Consider the following 21,249-nt stretch of genomic DNA (forward strand, 5'->3'; position numbering starts at 1 on the left):
AGCGTGTCTGACTCCAGATCAGACGGCTGTGTGCTCAAATCACGTCAGGGTCAAAGGGCCGGTGATGAGAGTGTCATGGAAGGTACTTAAACAGATGCTGATGTAGCACTCGTGTCACTAATTCCCAAGTAACCACGATCACTGGACCAGTTCTAGGTTCGAATTGAGTGGGAAAAATGGAAATAACACACCAGGAATCACTGATGACTAAAGCCGGCAACTTTACTTAAGCTTTCACAAAACAAATGAACAATCACACAATCATGAAATAAACACGTCTTTTTTCCTTTGAAGAATGAGCAAAGTTTTAACTCAGTATTATTTGAAAAGATTCTTGAATTCTAATTTGGTTTCTAATAGAAACAATGTTAATTCCTATTTTTATTCTATTTTTGGACCGGTCAAAATAAATTATTCTATTTTGTCTCAAATGAAATAAATAATGCCTACTTAATTCGATTTTCTTTGAGTTAACTCTTATTTTAGATCTTTGTATTGCAAGTAAATGGAATCTTATAAATCACCTCCTTTTCAAGTTAATTTAGTTTCCCCTTTTTCACTTTTGCTTCCTTTACAGAACACAAAATATGTCACCAATTGACATCACAATACAAAAAACAAATATCAAATTGATCAGTGTCAAATTCACAGTTCCAAGTTTATACTGAGTCCAAATGCTGTCTCAGTCTGAGTCTTCACTCAGTGAGTGAGAGAACGTTCCAGATCCTACCGCAGAAGCTCAGCTCAACCGAGCTGAGTTGGACTGATGCAGTGATGGTGTTGCACGGAGACGACAGTTCAAATCCTCGTAGGTGCTGAATCCTGGGTCAGGCTCGCCATTCCGGACGTCATCCACGTGCATGCGCCGCTTCCTCGTGGTGCTGCTGTGCACACAGCACAGATCGTCTGCAGCTTCACCATGCTCCCAAGTTCTCCCGGGCGGGACAAAAAACCTGGCCTGCACGACAGGCCGTACACAAAATAAAGTCTTTTAAACCAAATCTTAACTTGAGCAGTTCTTTAAGTTGCATCATGAAGTAAATAAAATGAAAAGAAATGGCGCTGCAGCATCTCTGCTCAGCACGCATGCACAAACATGAGGACTTAAACACAACAGAAAACATCACAAACTCACCAAAACCGGTGATCCAGAGGCATGTGAAACGATCCCCGTTTCACAAAGTGTGTTTTTATCTCTTTTAACGCTATTTTTTCCTTTTCTCGCTGCGCAATCCTGCAGCTCTCCTCGCTCGTTAAGCAGCACGGAGTTTCAGCGTCTTTTTTCAAACGGAAGTTGCATCATAACCCCAAAAAAATATATTAAATCAATTATTTAAATTCTTCAAATTGCAAAAATAAAAAATGAATTGTTTTTTAAGGTTCAAGTCAATGAATTAAATAAAATATTTATTCAAATTAAAAGCTGTTTCTTTTTCTTCAATTCTAAAACTTTATTTAAACCGGGGGTTACATCCTCCCCTCCTTTCCTGATGTACGTCCCTGTACATCTTTATACCATAGAATTGAAATACAGATCGTAGTTTTGTACACTGGATTCATTCAATGAGTCTGTAATAACAGTACTCAAACTTTGAAATAGTGACTGAACAATGGTTACCAACGGGTTACCCAGCTCAGGATAGGTCAGTCTCTTTGAAGGTTGCTTTTGTCTGGTTGATTTCCTTGTTTGTCCGTCAGCCTCGCCACTATCATGGTCACTAATATCTGTACTGCGCTCTGTCAGTGAAACATCAGGAACGAGGCCAGGTCTGTCAGCTGAGTCTTCGTCAGTGTTCGGAAGATCAACATGTATTGTGGATTGGTTATTCTCGTCATTGTGAACAGTAGGTGAAGTACTTTCCACAGGGTCTTGATCAGGTAAGTCATCTTTAGAAGGATTTTCAACAGGTAAGTTACTTCCATCCAGTAAAACGGAGTCAACAGGTACCACCGGAACATCATCCAAAGAATCTTTTGATAAGTTGGAGTAGTTTTGCTCAGCAGTGGACACTGGTGGGATCTGAAATTGTGAGTTGTTTGCTCTCAATGTCACTTCTTTGCCAGCATGATCAGAATTTAGGGTTTCAACAACCACATTTGTGAACATGAAATCATCAGAATCAGAGTCTCTCTCTTCAGCTTCATCAAAACCCCCATCTCTCGAGTTCTGACGAGTTTTTGGGCGTCTAGGTTTCTTTTGGATTTCAACTTCAACTGGAGTTGCAGGGAGAAACCCACATGGCAACAACAGGTCCCTATGAAGAGTTCGTAAAGGACCTTCTTTTGTTTCAGGTTTGACAACATAAACTGGGACATTTTCAGACTGCTTTACTACAACATAAATGTCTGATTCCCACTTGTCTGCCAATTTATGTTTACCTCTGAGGCGGACATTTCTCACCAAAACTCTGTCGCCTTCTCTCAGAGTGGAATCGACAACACGTTTATCAAATCGTGTTTTATTGCGATCTGCAATTTTCTTTGCATTCTCCACTGCTACTCTGTAGCTTTCTGAAAGTTGTGATTTGAGGTTTTTAACATATTGAGAATGTGAGCTTGACTGATGGTTGACCGGTAAGCCAAAAGCTAAGTCAACTGGCAATCTTGGTTGTCGGCCAAACATTAATTCATAAGGAGTGAAACCTGTGACGTCGCTTTTAGTACAGTTGTAAGCATGTACCAAGGGTTTCACATGCTCACGCCAGTGACATTTCTTTTGGTTTTCCAGTGTACCAAGCATATTCAACAACGTCCTGTTGAACCGCTCAACTGGATTTCCTCTCGGGTGATACGGGGTGGTCCTGATCTTTTTGATGCCTGCCAGCTCACATAGTTCTTTTATGGTATGCGACTCAAAGTCTGGCCCTTGGTCGCTGTGAAGTCTCTCAGGAATACCATAATGGACGATGAAATGGTCCCATAGACATTTCGCAACTGTGCGTGCTTTTTGGTTTGGGGTAGGTATCGCAACAGCATACTTTGTGAAGTGATCAGTGATCACTAAAATGTCTTTTGTGTTGCTCGAGTCTGGTTCGAGAGTTAGAAAATCCATGCATAAGAGTTCAAGAGGTCGAGTAGCTGTGATGTTCACCAGAGGCGCGGCTTTTTCTTGAGTGGATTTGCGTCTTATACAGCGGTCACAACTTTTGATTTTTGCCTCAATTTCACTTGCCATTTTGGGCCAATAGAATCGCTTTCTGATAAGATCCAGTGTTCGTTCCACACCCATGTGGCCCATATCATCATGGAGGCTCTTTAAAATCATGGGTCGGAACTCTGAGGGCAACACAAGCTGGTGATGAATCTGTGTACCCTCGTGTCTTTTCCGATAAAGGATACCGTCAAGAACTTCAAGTCTGTTTGACTCTCTCAGTAAAAGAGTGAGCTCAGGAAGTTCTTTTCTCAAAGATGGAGAAGGTGTGACCCCTGTCTCTATCTGGTTAAGGATTTCTCGAATGCATGTATCAGTTCTCTGTTTTTCTCTCAATTCAGCTGATGTGATTGAAGGGATTACAGGCAAACCACCAAACTGCTCTTCCTCTGTGAAGCTATCTGGGATAGCATCTGAATGATGGGCAAGAGAAACAACCAAGGCAGCACCCGAGGGTGTTTCCTCAGTAGAATCGCTCGTGACTTCCTGCACCAAATGTTTCTCACACACTGCTTTAATGATGTCGTCAGAAAGGTTAGCCTGTTCGGACTCCAAAAGGTGTCTTTTTGTGAATTGTTCTATTCTTTCAACTTCTTTCTGTGATGTTGAGTCATCAGGTAACTTGCTGTGTGGACGTCTAGACAGTCCGTCTGCATCCTGGTTTAGTTTTCCAGCTCTGTACTGCAGCTGGAAATCAAATGTTGACAGAGCAGCTAGCCACCTGTAACTCGTAGCGTCAAGTTTTGCAGATGTCAGAACGTATGTTAAAGGGTTGCTGTCTGTGATGACAAGAAATTGGGTTCCATACAGGTAGTCTTGAAACTTTTCAGTGACTGCCCATTTAAGTGCAAGGAACTCCAATTTATGGGCTGGATACCTGGATTCACACTTTGACAAGCCCCGACTTGCATAAGCTATGACTCGCTTATGCCCTTCCTGCTCCTGATAAAGGGCAGCACCAAGACCTGTGGTGCTTGCGTCAGTGTGTAGAATGTAGGGCAATTTGGGATCTGAAAAACCAAGAACAGGAGCTGTGGTTAGTTTTTCTATCACAGTGTCAAAGGCTTCCTGGCAAGCATGAGTCCATCTATCACCAAAATCTTCCTTTGGGTGATGGTACCTTCCAAAGCTTGCTTGGTTGTTGGAATTTTTCCTCAAGGGAGGGTATCCGGAAGTAAGTTCATTAAGAGGTTTAACGATCTTTGAATAATCCTTGATAAATCTGCGGTAATAACCACAAAATCCTAAAAAGGTTCTCATCTCTTTCAGGTTTTTGGGTTTCGGCCAGGTTTTAAGGGCTGCTATTTTCCCAGGATCTGTCTCGACACCTTTCTCAGATACAATGTGACCAAGGTATTTTACAGAGGTTTGAAAGAATCTGCATTTTTCAGGTGAGAGTTTGAGACCGTACTCTTTCAGCCGATTGAGTACACGCCACAGTCTTTCCTCATGCTCCTCCAGTGTTGAAGAAAAAATGATAAGATCATCTAAGAAAACTAAAGCTTGTTTCAAGTTTAAGTCTCCGAGACATCGTTCCATGAGCCTTTGAAATGTACTGGGGGCATTTGTTATTCCCTGGGGCATCCGATTAAATTCAAAGAATCCAAGTGGGCAGACAAATGCTGTTTTATGCTTGTCTGTTTCTTCCATTTCAATTTGGTAGAACCCCGATTTCAGATCCAGTACAGAGAACCATTTTGATCCTGTCAATGCTGAAAAGGTTTCTTCCAAATTAGGTAAAGCATAGGAATCTTTGACTGTCTGGAGGTTTAGTTTTCTGTAATCGATACAGAGTCTGATGTCACCATTCTTTTTCTTAACAACAACGATCGGTGAGGAGAAAGGTGACTGAGATTCACGTATGACTCCTGCACCAAGAAGCTGTTGAAGGTGGCTCCGCACAGCTTCTATGTCATTTGGGTGAATGGGCCTCGGCCTGTGTTTGAAGGGAGTCTGATCACTGAGATTTATCTGATGTTTAATTTTGTCAGTCCGCCCAAAATCAAGATCATGCTGTGCAAAGACCTCTGGGATAGACCCCAGTTTTTCTGATATCCTTTCTTTCCATTCATTTGGTACTGGAGATTCCCCAAAATCAAGATTTATTTTGAAATTAGGTTTGGTAGGTAGATCAGAGTTGTTGGTTTCGATGGACTTGATGCTCGTGATGGCATGTATTTCTGCTATCACGGCTTTTGGAGTGAGAGTAATGTCATGGTCTGACTCGTTTTTTAGGATGACTGGTATGCTATGTGTTGTTTTGGTTGATAGACTTGCTATAGCATCAGTCACTAGTATGCCTCCCGGTAAAGAAGCTGACTTTGGTGCCTCCACCATGACCCATTTCTCAGTATTTGGTACTCTGCAACTCACATAACCTTCAAAAACTCTGGTTTGCCCAGCAGTTACGGTTTCTGAGTTTTCACTGAGTAATTTCACTTCTCCAATCCTGGAGTCCAGTGATTGATTTTTCCTGAGTTCAAGGGTTTTTAACACTACCTGGTAGCCACGAGGGAGTGAGTGATAGTTCTGAGATGCAGTGTTCTCATACTGCTGATAAAGAATGTCAAGAACATTTGTGCCAATTAACACTGAGGACAGTGTTGAACGCAAGTCCGGCACAATCAAAACCAATGTTGGTATTTCAATGTCAAATCCAAATGAATTTCTTGGGAATTTGATGGTGGTTTCAATGTAGCCAAGGTATGGAACATCCTGACCATTAGCACCCTCTATTTCCAGCAAGTCATTTAAGGACTTTATCTGTATGTGAGACAGATTTTCTTTGTAAAAAGAATTTGGGATTGTTGTTACTTGAGAGCCTGAGTCCAACAAGCAACTGCAGTCTTTTCCATTTATGGACACCTGTGCAGTGCACTTTGCTCCAATTAATCCTTTTGGCAGGGTTACTGAATGAGTTTTCTGATTGAATCGCATTTTAGGGGTGTGCTTCTTCCTTTTGGGACGCATTTCTCGTTCTTTAGTCCCTGTCTGTCCCTCAACAGGAACCGATTCTAGTTTAAATTAGTAGGCTTGGTGATGCCATTCTTAGTGTCCCATTCCTGCTGTTTTTGTTTCAGCTGCTTTCTTTTCAGTGCCACCAAAGGTGAATTTGGCTCATTCTCACATTGAGGTTTAATGTGGCCATCTTCTCCACATCTGAAACAATACCAAGGATTTGGTCTGTTGTTGCTCCCACTAGTGGCGCCTTGATTGCTAAACTGCAAAGTTTTGGGCATGGCAGCATTAGCAGATGGGACTCTGGAAGCTTGTGCTGTTGTCTTTGTTTGCACTGGTTTGGTTTGAGCCTTCTTGCTTTGGGTTTGTGAAATTCTTGTGAGCTGGGACTGTAAATCAGCGATCTGTGTTTTTAAGTCTTGGATTTCTTTGTTGGAGTCTGTGGTTGGTTGTGGCAATGTGTGTTTTTCATCACACTGAACACAAACACCTTGGTAATGGGAGGACACTTTTGGTTTTAAAACACCGAGGTGCTGTTTCATTCGTGTTGCCTTAGAGGCTCTCTTGTCTTCTGCTGTTCTGATTAACAAAAGAAGCTCCGCAAAGGTGGGTGGGGTTTTCTTTTTATGTTCAAGTTGTAGTTCAGATATAAGGAGATTGTCCCAGCATCCTCTGACAAACTGCCTTAGCAGCTGGTGATCAAGTTCGCCTGCACTTACACCTCCCCTCCTGAGGGTGGTGTTCAAAATCACTTGTAGTCTTTGCAGGTAAGCTGAAGGACTTTCACCACTGTTCTGCATTGTGTTGAGATATTTTGCAAAGAGGTCATCTCCATCCTCTACAGTACTGTATGCAGAATCCAAGATTTCTAAGTACAACTTTGGAGGAGATTCAAGAGGTAAGTGCTTCACAATGTCGAGGGCTGGAGACAAAAGGCTTTCGAGAAGTTTCCTGGACTTATACAGGTCTGACTGCTTTGAGTCCTGAATGAGGAATTCTACATTAGAGCGCCATGTCTCATAATCAACCTCACTGTTGGGGTGAGGACAACGACCAGAAAATGGGCGGAGTCTCATGGTTAAGTGAGACTGCATCATGGACTCCTCATTCCTGACAATGTGCTCAACGATCACTTTTTGTATTCCTGGTGGGTTAATATCTGGGAATTGAAGAGCTGGTTGTGCTCTTTCCTGATATTGTGTCTGACGTGGAGACCAGTTTGACTCTGGTTGGAGATGTTCGGGGGTGCTGTTGTTGGAAGGACTAACCTGTGCAACAGCTTCTGGAGCATGCTGCTTTTGAACATCAGGTGAGTTTGGTCCCACATTGTCATGTTGAGCTTCCGATTCACCCTGATCAATAGTCTCGCTGATGGCAGAAAGTTCTTCTTTGAGAACGACTGCAAAATCTTTACCAGTCTGTTTTGCAATCTCCTTTAATTCTGAGAGGTAAGTCCGTGTAGCAGTCTTACTGGCTTCAGGTGTGTAGACAGTCATCAGAGCTCTTAAGTGATAGATTGTGTCAGTCTCAGTCTTGGAGGGAAGTTTGTATGGTAAGAGAGGTGAGAGAGTCTGCATAGCTGTACCATATGTAAACTCCACAATAACCTGCTCATCTTCCTGTCCTTCTGATGGATCTACTGGGATGATCCTCTGAATAGAGCCATACTGTTTCAAAAAGTCAAATAGTTCTTCGTCTGTTTCAGTGCCAGCTAACCCGCCCACAATGACCGAGTTAGGGACTTGAACATTCTTTCTTTGAATGACTTCCATTTCAATGTCACAAGGATTTCTGGTGTCTGTTCCTTTAGGAACCCACTCCTGGCTGGGCTCGCCAAGGTTTATGTAGCACTCGTGTCACTAATTCCCAAGTAACCACGATCACTGGACCAGTTCTAGGTTCGAATTGAGTGGGAAAAATGGAAATAACACACCAGGAATCACTGATGACTAAAGCCGGCAACTTTACTTAAGCTTTCACAAAACAAATGAACAATCACACAATCATGAAATAAACACGTCTTTTTTCCTTTGAAGAATGAGCAAAGTTTTAACTCAGTATTATTTGAAAAGATTCTTGAATTCTAATTTGGTTTCTAATAGAAACAATGTTAATTCCTATTTTTATTCTATTTTTGGACCGGTCAAAATAAATTATTCTATTTTGTCTCAAATGAAATAAATAATGCCTACTTAATTCGATTTTCTTTGAGTTAACTCTTATTTTAGATCTTTGTATTGCAAGTAAATGGAATCTTATAAATCACCTCCTTTTCAAGTTAATTTAGTTTCCCCTTTTTTCACTTTTGCTTCCTTTACAGAACACAAAATATGTCACCAATTGACATCACAATACAAAAAACAAATATCAAATTGATCAGTGTCAAATTCACAGTTCCAAGTTTATACTGAGTCCAAATGCTGTCTCAGTCTGAGTCTTCACTCAGTGAGTGAGAGAACGTTCCAGATCCTACCGCAGAAGCTCAGCTCAACCGAGCTGAGTTGGACTGATGCAGTGATGGTGTTGCACGGAGACGACAGTTCAAATCCTCGTAGGTGCTGAATCCTGGGTCAGGCTCGCCATTCCGGACGTCATCCACGTGCATGCGCCGCTTCCTCGTGGTGCTGCTGTGCACACAGCACAGATCGTCTGCAGCTTCACCACGCTCCCAAGTTCTCCCGGGCGGGACAAAAAACCTGGCCTGCACGACAGGCCGTACACAAAATAAAGTCTTTTAAACCAAATCTTAACTTGAGCAGTTCTTTAAGTTGCATCATGAAGTAAATAAAATGAAAAGAAATGGCGCTGCAGCATCTCTGCTCAGCACGCATGCACAAACATGAGGACTTAAACACAACAGAAAACATCACAAACTCACCAAAACCGGTGATCCAGAGGCATGTGAAACGATCCCCGTTTCACAAAGTGTGTTTTTATCTCTTTTAACGCTATTTTTTCCTTTTCTCGCTGCGCAATCCTGCAGCTCTCCTCGCTCGTTAAGCAGCACGGAGTTTCAGCGTCTTTTTTCAAACGGAAGTTGCATCATAACCCCAAAAAAATATATTAAATCAATTATTTAAATTCTTCAAATTGCAAAAATAAAAAATGAATTGTTTTTTAAGGTTCAAGTCAATGAATTAAATAAAATATTTATTCAAATTAAAAGCTGTTTCTTTTTCTTCAATTCTAAAACTTTATTTAAACCGGGGGTTACACTGAGCTTCGAACATCAGGTCCAGTGAGCAGTAGGTGTCAACAATGCTGAGGTTTGGGGTGCTTCAAAGAGGAAGAAGCATTCATACGTCAGAGAGTAAATACAGTTCAGAACACACAAACTGTATCTTCGGTAGTTTTATAGGTACCGACTGTGTTCCGTCGGTACTACTCAGTCCCGATTCACGTAGAGTCAAACTGTACCATGTCTCAGTACCAATGCTCATCCTCATGACAGCATTACAGCACCGGAGCGTAATGCCACCAGTCACCGAGTTACTGTTACACCATTGTTATACAGAAACATTTTATTTTTGTTCTACAGTATTGTACAGCTAGCTACTCAGAGCAGCAGTTGAGGACCACACACTGTTTTTAAAGAGGTACTTTCATTGTTGTTCCTTTGTGATGTGATTTGGTTTTTATGTAAAAGTTTCAATAGTCCCATCTGGGCATGAATAAATGTTTAAAACTTCCGAAATGTGAAAAAGAAACTTTCATGTTTCCATTTGTCAGTTTATTTTGCAAAGCAGATGGGAGTAGATCATGATCAGAAATCATTACGAATAAAATTGTTTTGAATTGAAAATCGATTTAAATTAAATCGTGGCTCCAAAAATCAGAATTGGAATCGAATCGAACCGAAGTGTGAGATAATAAAGGATTTCCACCTCACCACTGACTGAACCCATTGACTGAAAGTCTCTGGAAAGCAAGTGGCTTGGTCACATGATCAAGATGCTCTGGTGTCCCTCACTGCCTCATGCCAGAGGGCTTACGACGTCCACGGCAATCCTGCTGAGCGTTGTCCTCACTCACAGCATAGAAGCCTCCATTGTCCACAATAAACTGTTCTTGTCCCAGCCCTGTTTAGAATATACCCCTACAGACTTTAGGTTAAAAGTTCTCTGCAATAAAAACTGTGGGTTTTTTTTTTGTTTGTTTTTTTTGTCAGAAGCCATATATCTAAATAAATATAAATTAAAATAAAAAGAAAATTCTATGGTTCTATTTATCAACATCCACTTTAGCAAAACAAAATCTCTCAGAAATCGACATTCATACATGTATGAAAACATTTTAGGCTCATCTCGATAAATTCTTATCATGAAAAATGAATTTAGTCCATTAAATCTTGCAAACCGGTGGAAAAACACTTCACTTGTTTCATCATTACTATACACATGGTGGGTTTTCACACACACACACACACACACACACACACACACACACACACACACACACACACACACACACACACACTAATGTAACAGTACTTGTTTTTCATTCAGTGTTTCAGTTGCAGGATTTCTTTTCTTCCTTTAACAGTATATGCTTTGTGCTTTTTACAGTGCATGTTTTTAATAGATCTCAGTCTAGCTCTTTTTTGCACAGTACATTGTGAGCTGGATGCTTTTATTAAGTGCCATATGTGCCATCCTCTAGCAATGGGTGATCGTGCACACATAATACCTTAATTTACCATAAATTGGTTTTGAGCTTTCCAGCATGGCCTCGAGGAGGAAGCACTCCAGAGTTTATCTGTATTTCACACGAAAAGATGAAACTGGGGCTACTTGCAACGCTTTTCGTTGTCGCATGGATATTTTTTTCTTCTGTTCAGGATGAAAATATTAAAGAGTTAATGCAAACACCCGTTTGTAGTATTTCATTTCTCACTCAATGAGAATCGATAAGAGAATCGGTAAGGAACTGTATCGATAATGGAATTGGAATCTCTAAATTCTTCACATTTCCCCTCCCCAGTAACCTGGGGGCCATTTATAGTCAGTTTTATGGCACACAAAACATGTTTTACCAACACCCAACAATTCATAAAGAATCAGTCACAATCTACTGCATTTTGAGCCACACAAAAAATAAACCGCTAAAATAAATACATCAGAAACAAACACACGTTTTGCACATACAAAGAAACATTTCTTCAAGTACAAAAACAATTCTACAGCCACGTGACTTTTTCATCCTTGTCACCTGACTTCTGACACTAACATTCCACCTTGCAGATTGGCAAACAAATGCAACGGCGTCCACACACATACGGCAGGATACTGTTTCAGAATCGTCCTGTAATGTGAACTCTGCAGCTGCAGGTGTTGCTGTTTACTTCATTTCAGGCTGCCACACCGGCTGCTCGCTGTGTAAATGTAGGAGTCAGTCATCAGCTCCGATTGGACGCCTTCAATGAAGATTTTGGGAGGAAAAATCATCCTGGCAGCCTGAAACTCAATCAGCACCGCCCCCTGCTGCTGTGGAGTTCTGTGACATTGTGCTTTACCTGGCCTGCCGAAAAGTGCATCCAAATGCTGCTACGTGTAATTTTGACTGAGCCCTGTGTGTGTGTGTGTGTGTGTGTGTGTGTGTGTCTGAGTTAATTGCTGACCCTAAACTCTCCCAAGGTGTGATTGTGAGCGTGTGTTTCGGTCCTCCTCTGCGTGTTTGGCCATCACTCGGAGTAAAGTGGGATTGACTCCAGCTCCTTGTGAAGCAGAAAAGCAACATGAGGTTTATTGACTCATCTTTACTGATGAGCGGCTGTGAAGAAATCTCCCATGGCTTACCTCTCATCACCTCTGACCCTGACACGACTTCTGATCTGGAGTCAGACGCGCTACCATTGCGCCACAAGGTCACACAGTGCTGGTGCAGTGGTTTGTCCTCTCAGTTCACAGTGAGAATATCCCCAGTTTGAGTCCAGACTTTTGGGTATTTCTGCCAGAGACGTACAGGTTTTCCTCTTCATTCAGCCAAAGACAGAAAAACACCTGTTATGAAACCAACATCTGTCTTTTCTTTTGCAGACAACACGTTTTTGACATCTCTCATTTCGAGGATTTGAGTGGAAATGACACATAACAAAACATTCTGAATTGAGATTAAATGATGTTATAGATTATATGTTCAGGATGATTCAGATTCTGAGATAGAACCTGTTGGCTATATACTTCAAATCATCACTACTGCCATGATGGATGGTGTGTTTACAGAAACACATCATCCAGTCATTTTATCTTGATCCACAGATCTACTTCAACATGAGAATGAAGAGAGAAACACTGAATTAACATCTTAACTCCTTCGAATGTGGATCGCTGAGTTAGCTTCAGATGATTTAAAATTCATTTTTCAAAATGAATGAATGAAAAATGAATGAATGATTTAAAATCATGTTGGGTTTTTATGAGATGGAGCATGATATGAAATTTATTTATAAACTTCAAAAACATGAAGAAAGATACACAAAGAATATAAACTAGGATCAAATTAAAAAGAGTAAAGTTTCATTCAAAACATGCAAAACCTGAGAAAAGGAGGTAGAAACATTCTCAGATCATCATCAGTGTGGTACAGAGAACGAGATGTGGAATCTGCACGGTGATGGAATTGATTCAGTTTGTCTTAAATAAAACCTGGAATTTAAATAAACAGTGTTTTGGTCATGTCTTTACAAATCTGATTTTTTTAGTTGTTTTTTCCACATGTAACATGTTCAGTGAGCCAACAAAGCCCCATCAGAAGAACATCCTGCGGCCTGCAGGGGGAGCCATTCAGCTGATGAGAGGAGTTCAGATCCAGCAGTGCAGAGACAGAGGAAACCTGGAGCTGTGCTGCGTTCAAGGACCTGTGAAGCTGGAGGAGGAGTCCTGTAGGGCCTGGTGAGCTCAGGAGGCTCTGGACCCAGCAGAGATCCTGGAGGAGAGTTTTCTGAAGCTGTGCTCCACCAGAGAAACACTGACAGTCTACAAGCTGTACCAATATGATTCACCACCTGATCTCAGTCATCAGTGTGATGAGGGACAGTAAATGTTTGACCTTGACGTGATTTGAACACGCAGCCTTCTGATCTGGAGTCAGACGCGCTACCATTGCGCCACAAGGTCACACTGGACTGGTGCAGTGGTTTGTCCTGTAGCTGCACAGTGTTTTAAACTTCATTTACTGCTGTACTGAGGTACAAATGTTTATTTCTCTTGAACACAACATTGAGTGGTAGGACTGGACAGAATGAAGGCTATAGAGCAGGGGTGTCCAACCTTTTGTGACCCAAGATCTACTTTTCAAATAGCCACCCCCTGCAGGGTCTGCAGTCCAGAGCCAACATCTCAAACCCACGCACATCGTTTCCAGTCAACAGGAACAAACTCACAACACTTAATGTCCCTCTCTCAAACACGTACAAATTACTCTCAACACAGTTGCACATGAGAAACAGCCATAACTGACCTTCAGAGACAGATGGCTACAGGCTCGATGGACGCAAAGTCTGTAAAACGCCTCTCAAATTCTGACAAGACGTCTGGAACATGCTCGTCATACGGGGTACTCATACGCCGGGCCACACTTTCACCTTGTCCTTTCATGGGCGGGAAGTTCTGAAGATTGCCGCGCTGCAGCCTGCCTGACATCAGCTGGAGCTTGCACTTGAACGTCTTCACACATCTTATCAAACTCATTACATTTTCACCCTTGCCCTGCAGCTCTAAATTCAACTGGCAAAATAGTCAGTAGCTCTTCCCCGGCGCTCATGTCTCCAAAACCATCCTGATGAACACACATAACTGCCACATCCACCATATCCATCGACTCGTCAAATTGCAAATAATGACATTCACAAGCTTCGATATCCGTCCTCAGTTGCTCCTTCATGTCCTCAGCCACTGCTTCACATCGCCGTGTCGTGGGACTGCGAGACATCTGCACACTTTCAATGGCATTCAAAATATCGCCTTTATTTTTGTCAGCTGACAATAAATTCCCATCATGCATGAAGCGCTGCATGTGCGTGCAGACACACACACACACGCACGCACGCACGCACGCACGCACGCACGCACGCACGCACGCACGCACGCACGCACGCACGCACGCACGCACACACACACACACACATTATTTTCATCTCTCTTTTTTAGCCGCTCAAACTTTTTCTCTTTTTTTATTTGTTTTTTCCCCTTCTTTTCCCCGACACCTCGCAGTCTAGGAAGCATGGACAGGATATATTGATCTTGATCATATTTTCTGACGGAACCAACATGCATGTTCTCCCGGTCTGTGAGAGTTTCCTCCCACAGTCCGTTGACATGCAGGTCCATTCTCAGTTTGCCCTGTGTGTGTGTGAATGTGAGTGTAAGCGTGTGTGGTGGACTGGAGACCTGTCCTCACCTGTCCAGGATGGACAATGACCAGTGAATGATTTTCTCTGCAGAGGGAATATATTGGTAAACCTGATTCTGACTTGGTCCCAGATAGGTGGGTACCCAGTACCCAGTACCCAGAAGCCCCTGCCTCACCAGGTAGGACCCTGACCGCACGTCACTGCAGACATCTACTCAGATGAGATGGAGAAACACGGACTCCTCCAATCTGATTGTCTGTATAATGTCAGTCAGCTCACACAGTGGTTTGTACAGATCAATAAGTCAATATGATCAGAGGCCGACACAGTAATGATGCTGCGTCCCCTCCACTCACTCTACAGCTGTAAGAAACTACATTTCAGCCTGGTTATGTTTCTCTGATGAGAGTAACTCAAAGTAATGCAAACGTAGTGTAAGATCTTACAGTTCAGAGACAGTAATATTGTAATGGAACTAATTACTTTCAAATGAGAGTAACTAATAAGTAAATTATTTATTTGTTCACATATCTGATCTCAGGCGTTGCTCTTTGGGCTGTTTGAATGTGAAAAATGTATTTTAAATAAAGTTGGAAGGTTGCCAGGTAACATCATCAAGCCTGGGTCGTTGCCATGGTGACAGCCGCTTTAGCGTGTCATCAGACCAGAGAAATCAGAATGTTCCTTCACTTGCTTCAGGATCTCAGAGAGTTCAGACATATTTGTATGTGCTGCTCCAGAGGAACCGTTCCAGGCTACAGAAACCCACAACTGACCGGCGACCAAACACACTCAGTACGTATTTAAAACAGGAGAGGAACCGTGGAGCATGGAGCTGAACATGATCCAGTGTCTGACTCTTTCCACCACGATTTGACAAAAACTGAATCATATCAAGACGAAAACTACAGACTGGGCCAAAACAGGAAAAAACATCATATTTTGAGGCCACCGGTTCATGTTTCATGGTCTGAAATGAGTATTTTGTGGGTTCAAATTGTGATTTGAGGAGCCTTATGAACGGCCTGCTGGTGTCTTGGTCATGAACTGAACAGAGCTCACAGGCCAGACTGGCTTTTCACATTTCCACACTTCTCATCACTTTATCTTTTTAACCCTCCACTACTTCAGCTAGTGTTGTTCATTGAAATTCTTAAAGTGTTTGTGTAACCTGGTTAGTCACACCGTCTTCTCTCTCCGCAGACCGTAGAGAATCTGTTTATGTATCGGGATCGTTCATCGACAGATATGATGAGACTCCGTTCTTCAAACCCAGTAAGATCACAGTGAAGCTGTCAGATTCCACAAACATGTTCCTGCTGATGATCCTGTTCCATGTGGTCTCACTCTGTGTTCTGTTCTGCTTCCAGCGCAAAGCGGCGATCAGAGGCCGTCCCAAGCTGCCGCTCAACATGCAGCCTGTGGTGCTACTGTGAGTAAACCAAACCCTGTAGAGGCAGTTCTTTACTTCCTGTCTTCCTTTTTTCACCATTTAAAGCCTGTGTCTCTGTGCTTCTGTAGGAATCGAGTGGCGATAGGTGAGGCTGCCATGACGCCCCCGGCGATCAGAGGCCCTCCCAACCTGCCGGCCAACATGCAGCCTGTTGTGCTACTGTGAGTAAACCAAACCCTGTGGAAGCAGTTCTTTACTTCCTGTGTTCCCCTCTTCTCCATTTAAAGCCTGTGTCTTTGACCCTCTGTAGGAATCGAGTGGCGATAGATGAGTCTGTCCTGGCCCCCCCGACCCAAACCACCACCTCAAAGTAAGTTAGCTTCTGCTGCGTCAGATGAGACGTCCATCTTTCTTCCTCCTGAGTGTTGAAAGAGTTTATTTCCTGTGGACGTGGTTTTAGAAGGTGTTTATTTGCTCTCACGTCTGGATTTTCCCTCTTGTTCTTCTAGAAAGAGGAAGCGTGCAGACCGGGACGACGACAGACCGTCCTACATCAAGAAGCCTCTGAACGCCTTCATGCTCTTTGCCAAGGATCAGAGGGCTACGGTGGTCGCTGAAGTCGGTCAGACGGGCAACGCAGTGGTCAACAGAGTCCTGGGACAGAGGGTGAGTGTGTGAGCAGTCCGTTTCACTGAGAAGCTCCTGACTATTAGACGAAGGAGCTGACTTGTAGTGGAGCATCAGTGTGTGTGCTGACAGTGTGTTGTTCTCCTTCAACAGTGGAAGTCGCTGTCCGGTCAACAGAGGGCCAGATACCAAGAGCAGGCCCAACGAGAAGCCCGACTCCACGCCCAGAGACACCCGGACTGGTCCTGCCGGGACAACTATGTAAGTTAGAGCTGCTTCCACAACATGTAGGAAGCTACGACCACTGATGAAACCAGCACTGGACACATGTCTGATCAGCTGATGGAAAACTAAATATGTCTGCTTCTTTTAGGGCACCAAGAAACGGCGGGTGAGGGCTGCCAGGGAAGATGAAGGTAAGACGAGATGAGTGAATTTCATTAGGTTAGAGTGTGGATGATGAGATCAGGGCGTCAGTCACATTTCCCTTCAGGCTCACATCCAGACAGCTTCATGGTCGCAGTGACTGTGATACAGAGCATCTTATCTATTGAATATGTGGTGAGCTGTTCAGGACTCAGAAGACGAGATGTTCACCTGTGCTTCCTCTGTGTGACAGGAGTCTACACTTCTTCAGCCCGGCGCCAACCGGAGCCCGTCTCTGCTGTGGCTCCAGAAGCTGGTCCTGGCTGGACCCTGGAGGCTCAGCAGAGCTGGATGATGTCTGGAGGAATGGCTCCGGCATCATCCAGCTGTCTGCCAGCCATCGTCCCCCAGCCAGTCGATCCCGCTCAGAGGATCTTTGAGGATCTGGTGGAGGAGATGATGGCTGGACTCCACCCTCCGGCTCCTCCAGGACCGGTGCCAGTGGTCCTCCCCGAGCCCCACCACACTCAGGAGGAGCTGCTTGGGTGGAGGAGCCCAGCAGCAGAGCCCCCGGTGCTCCACACCCTGACTGCTGCAGTTCAGTGGTGTGAGGCGGAGACGTTCATCCATCAACAGGTAAGACCCCCAGCGAGAGGCAGGACGCACGTCCTCACGCTTCGTCTCAAGACATTTAGTCCACATGGTTCAAATGCAGAAAGTGTTTGTCTGACCCGGTTTGTGACTCTTTCCTCTCCCTCAGCAGCTCCTCCAGTATCCTTGGGCGCCGCACTACGGCTACTCACCTGCAGCTGACCTGATGTTCCCCGCTGCAAACCCAGTAAGACCACAGTGACGCTCTCAGATGGCACAGGAAGCTCCGTCCTGATGGTCCTGCTCCATGTGGTCTCACTCCATGTTGTGTTTGTCTCCAGGTGTACAGGTGGTGAACAGAGAGGGTCTCTCACTCTCCGGCTGGGCCAGACTGACATCACATCAGTTTGGATGGGGTTCTGGGTCTGGGTGAGGTTCTGGGTCTGGGTGGGGTTCTGGGTCTGGATGGGGTCCTGGGTCTGGGTGTAGTCCTGGGTCTGGATGGGGTCCTGGGTCTGGGTGGGGTCCTGGGTCTGGGTGTGTTCCTGGGTCTGGATGGGGTCCTGGGTCTGGGTGTGTTCCTGGGTCTGGGTGGGGTCCTGGGTCTGGGTGGGGTTCTGGGTCTGGATGGGGTTCTGGGTCTGGGTGGGGTTCTGGGTCTGGATGGGGTCCTGGGTCTGGGCGTGGTCCTGGGTCTGGGTGTGGTCCTGGGTCTGGGTGTGGTCCTGAGTCTGGGTGTGTTCCTGGGTCTGGGTGTGTTCCTGGGTCTGGGTGGGGTCCTGGCTGGACTGATGATTCCACTGATGAGGGCTTGACGTTGATGAGAAAAAAGATAGAAAAAGAAGCAGCAGCTCTTGGCAGATCAAGACCACATCAGGGCAGGAAACACCAATCAGACACCAGGAGGGGGCGTGAAGGAGGAGGCGGCCAGAGACCAAGTTAGAACCTGAAGAATCACTCAGCAAACGAGCAGCATGACGTCCGGCCCGAAAAGACACGATGTCCTGAAAGCTTCAGGGAGACTCTTCAGAAGAACCGAGGCTCCGTTTACACGACGAGTCACAATGCAGCATTCTTGTTTAAAAAAAAATTCCTATTTTCACATCAATAAAAACATCCGTTTCCATGGGAACGGCAAAAATACCAACAATGAAGCCATGACTTTGTAATGAAACCACCCAGAACACCAAGCTGGACTGTCAACTCTACAATGACCAGGTTCAGGAGAACCTACACCAGGACCAGGAGAACGTGGACCAGGACCAGGACCAGGACCAGGAGAACGTGGACCAGGACCAGGACCAGGACCAGGGTTTTGCCATCTTAGACTCCGGGCGTTCTGAAAAAGTTCCATCCTGGAAGTCGTCAGAAAGTCACAGCTGAAGTTTCTCTGGTTCTGAGCACCGATGTCGTGTAAATAGACGAACCAGATGAAACAAAGGTTCAGTATTTTCACTGGAACTCGTGTGTCAGTATCCTGTGAAAACCTCTGGAACTTCTCCAATCAATACAGAGATAAAGGAAAACATGACAGAAGCTGAATCGTCATCCTGGTGGATTTGATCCAGGAGGACTCGGCTGCTCTCTTTCTGGTTTGAATCGCCACGACTCGTCTTGATACGTTCAGGATGAATTGCAGGTTTCTTCTCAGCTTATTCTAATTAATGAAATAAATAAATGTGTGTGGGCCGCTCGTGGTGATTGTGGGCCTAACAGCAATCAGCTGAGAGTCTCACGAGTGCCGCGTTCTTCAGAATCAGCCAGCCTGTCACTCCGGAAGCCTTCCGTCCTTCAGCACGACAAGCAACAGCTGCAGGAAAATGGATTACAATCAAGTCGGCCCAAATCCATGTTGGCACCGACCAACTCGGCACCGCCCCCCGGGATACAGCCAAGTCGGCACCAAGCCAAGTCGGGGGGCGCTCTCAAAAATCGCTGATCAATTTCATTTGTTAGTAATGAAAAGCCAGAATAGAAGTTGTGACACTTTTTTTTTTAGCAGTTACCACTTCAATAATTGCACGGGCAAATGTACAAGGTGAACAACAGACAGAAAAGTGAGAAGAGAGAATGACCCATGAAAATAAGTAGAGGAAACTTTTAGGCCACCCAGTGAGATTTCAGTAAATAAGGCTGACTGTGAAAATGCAACACAGTTTAACTCAAACCAAGAGAAAAGTGAAGTAAACAAAGACTTTTCAGCACATGTGACATTTGAACAAGCTGAACAAACACTGAATGGAGGTGTGGCGCGGCGAGGAATAATACAAGTTCAGTTAGGGTGGGAGGAGAAGTATGAATTGTTACGACCCGACAACGCCACCCTGGGACTTTCACCCAGGGAATTGAATACTGAAGGCACACAGGTTCGTTGCCCACTGACGACAGAGATGTGGTTCCAACTCAAGAAAAAAATACAATTTTTATTCAAACATGAATGTTAAAAGTACATCGCACAACACCTTAAAACTCACACCGAACCCAGGGAAGAAGGGGGGGGGGGATTTACTCTCGGCTGAGGCCTAGTGGATGGGCATAAGCTAATGAATGCTGAGAGGAGCGATCCATAAAGCAAAAGTAAGCAAATCAAACCACACCCAGTGAAGCAAACCACCACCGCACACGGCAAACAACAAAGGATGCCACCTTCCAGGCACCAGCTCGCCACCACTGACCTCCAGCCGCTGAAGGGGGGAGGAAAATAAAACACTTCCGGGTTGACAAGTGAAACAGACCCAATTAACAAAAAAAAAAAAAATAGAAAAACACACTGCTGATACAATAAAATGCAACCCGCACCTTTACACACGCGCATACACACACACACACACATTCACTTATTCGTTCATGCTTGGGGGGGGACAACCCCCAAATGAAGAGCGTGCCCAGCCAGCTGTCCCAGCCAATGCTCCAAACTGGAGGTTTGTTCCACCCAGTAAATAAAGGAGCCGCTGGCCCACAGTAGCCTCACGGCTGCTGCCGTGATACAGAGGAGCTTGGGATGAATGGCTCCCGACCAGCAGGCTCGGAGACAAGGCACACTGGAGACAAGGCACACTGGAGACAAGGCACACTGGAGACAAGGCAGGAATGGCCTCAGAACAGATCACCGGAGCACCTTTCACAGTGGGGAGAACACAAACACTAAGGGAGGGCGTGAGGACTCCAGCCAGCAGCACCTCACCACGGCCAAACAATGGAGCAGTACCCAAAGCCACACCTGCAGCAGCACACAAGCAGCACCCTGTCAGTCAGCGACCTCTGACCCAGAAATGACACGTCAGCCGCAGGGGCGCAAAAAGATTGGAGGGAGGAGCTCGGCTTTATACTGGGCCAGCTCATCAGTAGCCAATCAGCCCTGGCCTGCATGCAGCACATAGAGCAGACACCTCTATGCTGCTACAGAGGAAAACTATTTGTTTACACCATCAGTTGTAAAATATTCTTGGTTGTAAATAACGTACCTGAACATCATCGATGGTCCAAACACAGCACAGTAACACTGAACAGAAATGCATGTGTGTGTGTCAGCGTGAGTGAGTGGGTGTAAGTGTTGGGTTGGGGTGGGGGGGAGTGAGGTGGGAAGGGTGGGTCGGGGGGTGGACGGGGGGGCGGGTGTGATGCCCTGGATCTCGGGGTGCGTGGCCGGAGCGCTGGGGGGTGTACTGGCCTGGGGTGGGTAGCCGCCCGTGTGGGCCGGTTCTCCCGGGTGGGTCATGGCCCTCCGCCTGTCTGGGGGGTCGGCTCTTGGGCTCTTGGGCCTTGGTCTCTTGGCTCTGCCCACCCCAGGCGTCCGGCGCCCGGGGTGGACCG

The 21,249-nt window shown here is 44.9% G+C and overlaps 1 non-coding gene across 1 annotated transcript; it reads right to left on the minus strand.

Annotated features, from left to right (window-relative positions):
* Positions 1-13,152: 13,152 nt before the first annotated feature.
* trnaw-cca (transfer RNA tryptophan (anticodon CCA)) lies at positions 13,153-13,224 on the minus strand. Its single transcript has one exon. It is a non-coding gene; the product is annotated as a tRNA-Trp (tRNA).
* Between the last annotated feature and the right edge of the window lie 8,025 nt (positions 13,225-21,249).

Source organism: Salarias fasciatus, chromosome 9 (genome assembly GCF_902148845.1).
Source record: "Salarias fasciatus chromosome 9, fSalaFa1.1, whole genome shotgun sequence".
Lineage (NCBI taxonomy): Eukaryota > Metazoa > Chordata > Actinopteri > Blenniiformes > Blenniidae > Salarias > Salarias fasciatus.